The sequence below is a fragment of the Haematobia irritans genome, chromosome 4, assembly GCF_050003625.1.
Source record: "Haematobia irritans isolate KBUSLIRL chromosome 4, ASM5000362v1, whole genome shotgun sequence".
Taxonomy (NCBI): domain Eukaryota; kingdom Metazoa; phylum Arthropoda; class Insecta; order Diptera; family Muscidae; genus Haematobia; species Haematobia irritans.
In genome coordinates this window covers 119,085,948-119,093,192 of record NC_134400.1, presented here as the reverse complement: position 1 = coordinate 119,093,192, position 7,245 = coordinate 119,085,948, and positions in this window count along the sequence as shown.

Genomic DNA, 7,245 nt, shown 5'->3' with positions numbered 1-7,245 from the left:
ACTTTTTATGAAACAATTTCGTTCTTTTTATGAAAATGTTTCGTACTTTTTATGAAAAATTTTCGTAGTTTTTATGAAAAATGTTCGTACTTTTTATGAAAAACTTTCGTACTTTTTTCTGAAAAATGTTCGAACTTTTAGAAAAAAAAATTATAGTCAAAAGTGCATTTGGTTGTAGTTGCAAGTGTGAAAAATGACATCACTACTTTACATCTTAAGTTTTTGCATAATTTTTAGTTTTATTGCTTCACTTTTATTCATAGCGCGCTATCACCCAAATGAGAAGTAGCATAGACTTGCATAAACAAATAGAATAAAGTCATACACTCAAGCACATTATAAAAGACAATTTAATGCCGCGAACGGAAATTTTACAACTTCAATGAAATTTCTTCGTTATTTCTAAGAAAATGTTGCGTACTTTTTATGAAGAAATTTTAACGCAGAATGTTTCGTAAAATATTCGTGAAAACTTCTTCACAAAATTCATGAAATATGAAGAAAGTTTCGTTAAAAGTACGAACTTTTTACGAAGAAAATTAATGTAGAATGTTTCGTAGAAGTTTCGTATATTCGTAAAATGTTCTTCGTAAAATTTATGAAAATGAATGATAATTTCGTTATTTTAATGAAGAATTCAGGAAGAATAGTTAATGAAGAATTCTTCGTAAAATTAACGAAGAGAATTCTTTCGGTGTATGCATCCACAAAATTAACGTCTTAACATAACGTCGGGGAGAGTGTGATTTGACCTTTTCCACAACATACCTGAACATTATGCATCATATCTCAACTTAACAAAGAATCTATGTTTCTCGCTCAATAAATCGAAAAAAGGAGAAGTACTTGAAAATTGAGCGTATTAACATTTGTACAAATGTTAGGTACGGAGAAGATGCCTTTCACGAACATATACCGGGAAATAAATTTTAGTTTTGTACTTAAAACAGTCTGGCAAGAAGCCTGCGAAAATATCATAAAATTATGGATCGAGTTCCCATCGTGCAAGGGGACCCCTTTCCTTCGCCCCTCCCTAACCAGATATCGAAAATTCACGTACCCTATATTACATTCATAAACTACCCAACGTTTCCTATAAATTCGAATTTCGATTTTCACTATATAGATATATATATATATATATATATATATATATATATATATATAGATATATATATATATATATATATATATATATATATATATATATATATATATATATATATATATATATATATATATAGATATATATATATATATATATATATATATATATATATATATATATATATATATATATATATATATATATATATATATATATATATATATATATATATATATATATATATATATATTATATATATATATATATATATATATATATATATATATATATATATATATATATATATATATATATATATATATATATATATATATATATATATATATATATATATATATATATATATATATATATATATATATATATATATATATATATATATATATATATATATATATATATATATATATATATATATATATATATATATATATATATATATATATTATATATATATATATATATATATATATATATATATATATATATATATATATATATATATACTTTTTACGAAGAAAAGTTCTTCCAAAATTTTCGTAGTTTGTAAGAAAAAAATTCGTACTTTTTATGAAGAATCTTCGTACTTTTTATGAAAAACCTTCGTACTTTTTATGAAACAATTTCGTTCTTTTTATGAAAATGTTTCGTACTTTTTATGAAAAATTTTCGTAGTTTTTATGAAAAATGTTCGTACTTTTTATGAAAAACTTTCGTACTTTTTTCTGAAAAATGTTCGAACTTTTAGAAAAAAAAATTATAGTCAAAAGTGCATTTGGTTGTAGTTGCAAGTGTGAAAAATGACATCACTACTTTACATCTTAAGTTTTTGCATAATTTTTAGTTTTATTGCTTCACTTTTATTCATAGCGCGCTATCACCCAGATGAGAAGTAGCATAGACTTGCATAAACAAATAGAATAAAGTCATACACTCAAGCACATTATAAAAGACAATTTAATGCCGCGAACGGAAATTTTACAACTTCAATGAAATTTCTTCGTTATTTCTAAGAAAATGTTGCGTACTTTTTATGAAGAAATTTTAACGCAGAATGTTTCGTAAAATATTCGTGAAAACTTCTTCACAAAATTCATGAAATATGAAGAAAGTTTCGTTAAAAGTACGAACTTTTTACGAAGAAAATTATAGTAGAATGTTTCGTAGAAGTTTCGTATATTCGTAAAATGTTCTTCGTAAAATTTATGAAAATGAATGATAATTTCGTTATTTTAATGAAGAATTCAGGAAGAATAGTTAATGAAGAATTCTTCGTAAAATTAACGAAGAGAATTCTTTCGGTGTATGCATCCACAAAATTAACGTCTTAACATAACGTCGGGGAGAGTGTGATTTGACCTTTTCCACAACATACCTGAACATTATGCATCATATCTCAACTTAACAAAGAATCTATGTTTCTCGCTCAATAAATCGAAAAAAGGAGAAGTACTTGAAAATTGAGCGTATTAACATTTGTACAAATGTTAGGTACGGAGAAGATGCCTTTCACGAACATATACCGGGAAATAAATTTTAGTTTTGTACTTAAAACAGTCTGGCAAGAAGCCTGCGAAAATATCATAAAATTATGGATCGAGTTCCCATCGTGCAAGGGGACCCCTTTCCTTCGCCCCTCCCTAACCAGATATCGAAAATTCACGTACCCTATATTACATTCATAAACTACCCAACGTTTCCTATAAATTCGAATTTCGATTTTCACTATTCCCCTTTCCTGACCAGATATTAAAAAATTATGTACCCTGTATTAATGTAATCACTTACTCCCACGTTACCTGTCAATTTCGATCGGAGAAGTTTAGTTTTGGTCTTTCTCCAATCAAATGTTAAAAAATAAAGAAGTGGTAACCACTTTCAACATTCCCTGAAAATTTCAAGCGAATCTATGAACTTTTCTTCAAGTTTGGTCCCTTTCGAGTCCAAATATCCAAAAAGCAGGTACACCATATTGATTTTATAATTTCCCCCTACGTATTTTGTAATTTCCAAGTAAATATAAGAATTTTAGGGTTTTCAATATACTGAAAACGTCGGGGAAAGTCCTCGAACAATTATCGAAAAATGATGTAGTGTATTTTTATGTAGAACCCACTTTCAACCTTTCCGGAAAATTTCATGCAACTCAGGGAAAATAAACCAAATTTTAAACAAGTAAGTAAAGTCTAATGTCGGGCGGAAAATTTAAATCGGCTAACGCCCTGGGATGAAACACAATATTAGTAAAAAATATGGGAAATATGAAGCGAGAGAAATTTTAATGCAATTGTACACTGAAAAAAATATTGTCGTGGGGTCAAAGATTTCATGTCTTTAAAATACGAATGCAAAGTTTGCTTAGCATAAAAGACGCATTTCTCTAATATAAAGTTTTTTCCTTGTCCAAAAGTCGATAAACTTTTCAATAAAGTCGTGTTGTCCTTATAATTAAGTGATTTGACTTAAAAATGGGTATCATAATATGAAAGAAAAAATGTTTGGGCTAAGGTCAACTTGACTTTAATAATTCAGAAAAATTCTTTAAATTTAATGAAATTGTCTTTAAATTTGTTGTCTTTTTGCATCTTGACTACAAAGCAAAAAATCGTTCAAATATAGGACATGTTTTTCAACACTTTATTTTAAAGACGTTTTTTACTTGAAACATAGCATAATTTCTACTGGAAGTCGAATCTTAATTTTGAAAATAAAGTTGTCGTTAACTAGTTTTTAAAGGACTTTGATGAAATATGAAGAAAAAAAGCTAAAAAAACGAAAAATTAAAATTTGCTTCCTAGAAGCAAATACACAAAACCCAAATTTAAAAGAGAATTTTGTCTTAAAAGTATCCTTACTTGTATTCTCCGCTTCTTTGGCTCGGAATCAATACCAACATTTTTAAAGTAAAGACAAAATCTTTGGAACCGGACATGCTTTTTTTCAGTGTACAAAAGAGACTTATGATTTATCAGGCGATACATATGTATTTGGAGTATAGGACAATTAGAGTAATATTTACAATTTTTGCTATTCAGCAGTGGCGATTTTAAAAGGATATTGGTTAGATCTCGCCAAGATATGTGGTCAAGTGTGGGTTATGATATATTATTTGGTCAAGTCGGGCGACTTGGAGCCTTATTTAAAACTCAACCGTTCTGTGAAATTCTGGCATTACAGTATGTAGGATATGACTAAGATATGGGGAAATCATCACAGAATTTTGTGTAAAGTGTGAGAATTTTGGCCATATTTGTATTCTCTGTGGAAACTATCCAGTCAATTGGAGGAAAATCCCATTGAAAATGGGTCTAAATATGCAACAGTTTACCATATTACCCCAACTCTGGTGTGCCTATATATGGGAGCTATATATAATCTGAATCGATTTTGACTAAATTTGACATGCATAGTTAGAGTAGTAATTCTGCAATATTTGCAAAATTTCACGTAAATGGGAGTATAACTTTGGCCCCTGTAGTCATATGAGTGCAGATCGGGCGAAAGATATATATGATATATAAATCTGAACCGATTTCAACCAAATATGGCACACTCGCAGATACTATTAAACGTACCCCATGTGCAAAATTTGAAGCAAGTCATATAAGTGCCATATAAGCCATATAAGTGCAAATCGGACGAAAGATATATATGGGAGCTATATCTAACTCTGAACCGATTTCAATAAAATTTACCAAGCATCGGTAGAATGTCAATTCTACTCTCTATGCAAAATTTAACGAAAATCAGTAGTAAAATTTGGGCTCTGTTGCCATATGAGTCCAAATCGAACGAAAGATATATGTGGGAGCTAACAGGTTGGCTGATAAGTCTCCGGTCTAACAAAGAAAAACACTTTTTTTTGTCAAAATTCGTTTTTATTATTCAACATAGTTCCCTTCAAGAGCGATACAACGATTATAACGACCTTCCAATTTTTTGATACCATTTTGGTAGTACTCCTTCGGTTTTGCCTCAAAATAGGCCTCAGTTTCCGCGATCACCTCTTCATTGCAGCCAATTTTTTTTCCAGCGAGCATCCTTTTGAGGTCTGAGAACAAGAAAAAGTCGCTGGGGACCAGATCTGGAGAATACGGTGGGTGGGGAAGCAATTCGAAGCCCAATTCATGAATTTTTGCCATCGTTCTCAATGACTTGTGGCACGGTGCGTTGTCTTGGTGGAACAACACTTTTTTCTTCTTCATATGGGGCCGTTTTGCCGCGATTTCGACCTTCAAACGCTCCAATAACGCCATATAATAGTCACTGTTGATGGGTTTTCCCTTCTCAAGATAATCGATAAAAATTATTCCATGCGCATCCCAACAAACAGAGGCCATTACTTTGCCAGCGGACTTTTGAGTCTTTCCACGCGACTTTCCAAGCGACCGGTGAACCGTCTCCGAAGGTTCACCGGTCGCTGTCCACTCAGCCGACTGTCGATTGGACTCAGGAGTGTAGTGATGGAGCCATGTTTCATCCATTGTCACATATCGACGGAAAAAGTGTATTACGAGTTAACAGCTGCAAACACCGCTCAGAATCATCAACACGTGGTTGTTTTTCGTCAAATGTGAGCTTGCGCGGCACCCATTTTCCACAGAGCTTCCGCATATCCAAATATTGATGAATGATATGACCAACACGTTCCTTTGGTATCTTTAAGGCCTCTGCTATCTCGATCAACTTCATTTTACGGTCATTCAAAATCATTTTGTGGATTTTTTTGATGTTTTCGTCGGTAACCACCTCTTTCGGGCGTCCACTGCGTTCACCGTGCTCATTTCACCACGCTTGAATTTTGCATACCAATCAATTATTATTGATTTCCCTGGGGCATAGTCCGGAAACTCATTATCAAGCCAAGTTTTTGCTCCCACCGTATTTTTTTTTCCTTCAGAAAACAGTATTTTATCAAAACACGAAATTCCTTTTTTTTCATTTTTTTCACAATAACAAAAGTTGCTTCACCAAAGACGCTCTATCTTGCAAACTAATTGACTTACAGACGTCAAATTGTGACACGAATCGTTTGAAGGTTGGTACTATATAAAAATAATATGCATTTAATACTAGCGACGCCATCTGTGTGTCAGACCGGGGACTTATCAGCCAGCCTGTTATATCTAAATCTGAACCGATTTGGCTGATATTTTGCAAGTTTTTCGAAACTCATAAAATATTCGGATGTACGGAACTTGAAGAAAATCGGTTGATAAACACGCCAATTATGACCAGATCGGGGATAAATATATATGACAGCTATATCTAAATCTGAACCAATAGCTTTGTTCCAAAAAACGACCCCATGCCAAATTTGAGGACGATCGAACTTAAACTGCGACCTGAACTTTGAGCACAAAAATACATGAACAGACAGACAGACGGACGGACATCGCTAAATCGACTCAGAATTTAATTCTAAGACAATCGGTATACTAAACGATAGGTCTCGGACTTTTCCTTCTTAACGTTACATACAAATGCACAAACTTATTATACCCGGTACCACAGTAGTGGTGAAGGGTATAAAAAGCAGAGCAAGGCGGAGGTATCTCTTCTCCTCCAAATGTCACAAAATCAGGTATCCCATATTAATTTCATAACCTCCTCACGTGTCCTCTTTATCTTGCAAGTAAATGGTAGAAACTTTATTTTTTTTTCACTGTATATTCTTAATGAAAAAGTCGGGCTCCTTCCCCGACCAACTATAAAAATCAGCTACCCCATATTAATTTCGTAGCCGCCCCCAGGTTCTCTGTAAATTTCCAGTAAATCGGATAACTCTGGTTCAATTTTTATTAAAAAATAAGGTACCCCATATTAATTTCAAAGCCTCGCTGCACATTTCCCCTAAATTTAAAATAAATCGGAGAATTTTAGTTTTTTACTGTATCCCCAGGAAAAAGGCAACGATTTTTTTTTGCCGATTTAACTTTATTTTAGTTAATTTTAGTTAAATTTTGGCAAATTTGAGAACATTATTTTTATTTTAATTATTTTTTGCTTACTTGTTGACTTATTTAACGACTTGAACTAAAAATGAGAAAAAAAAACTTTATTTAATTCCAATTTTTTCTTCCAAAATATGAAATTTTATTGAATAATAAAAAAAA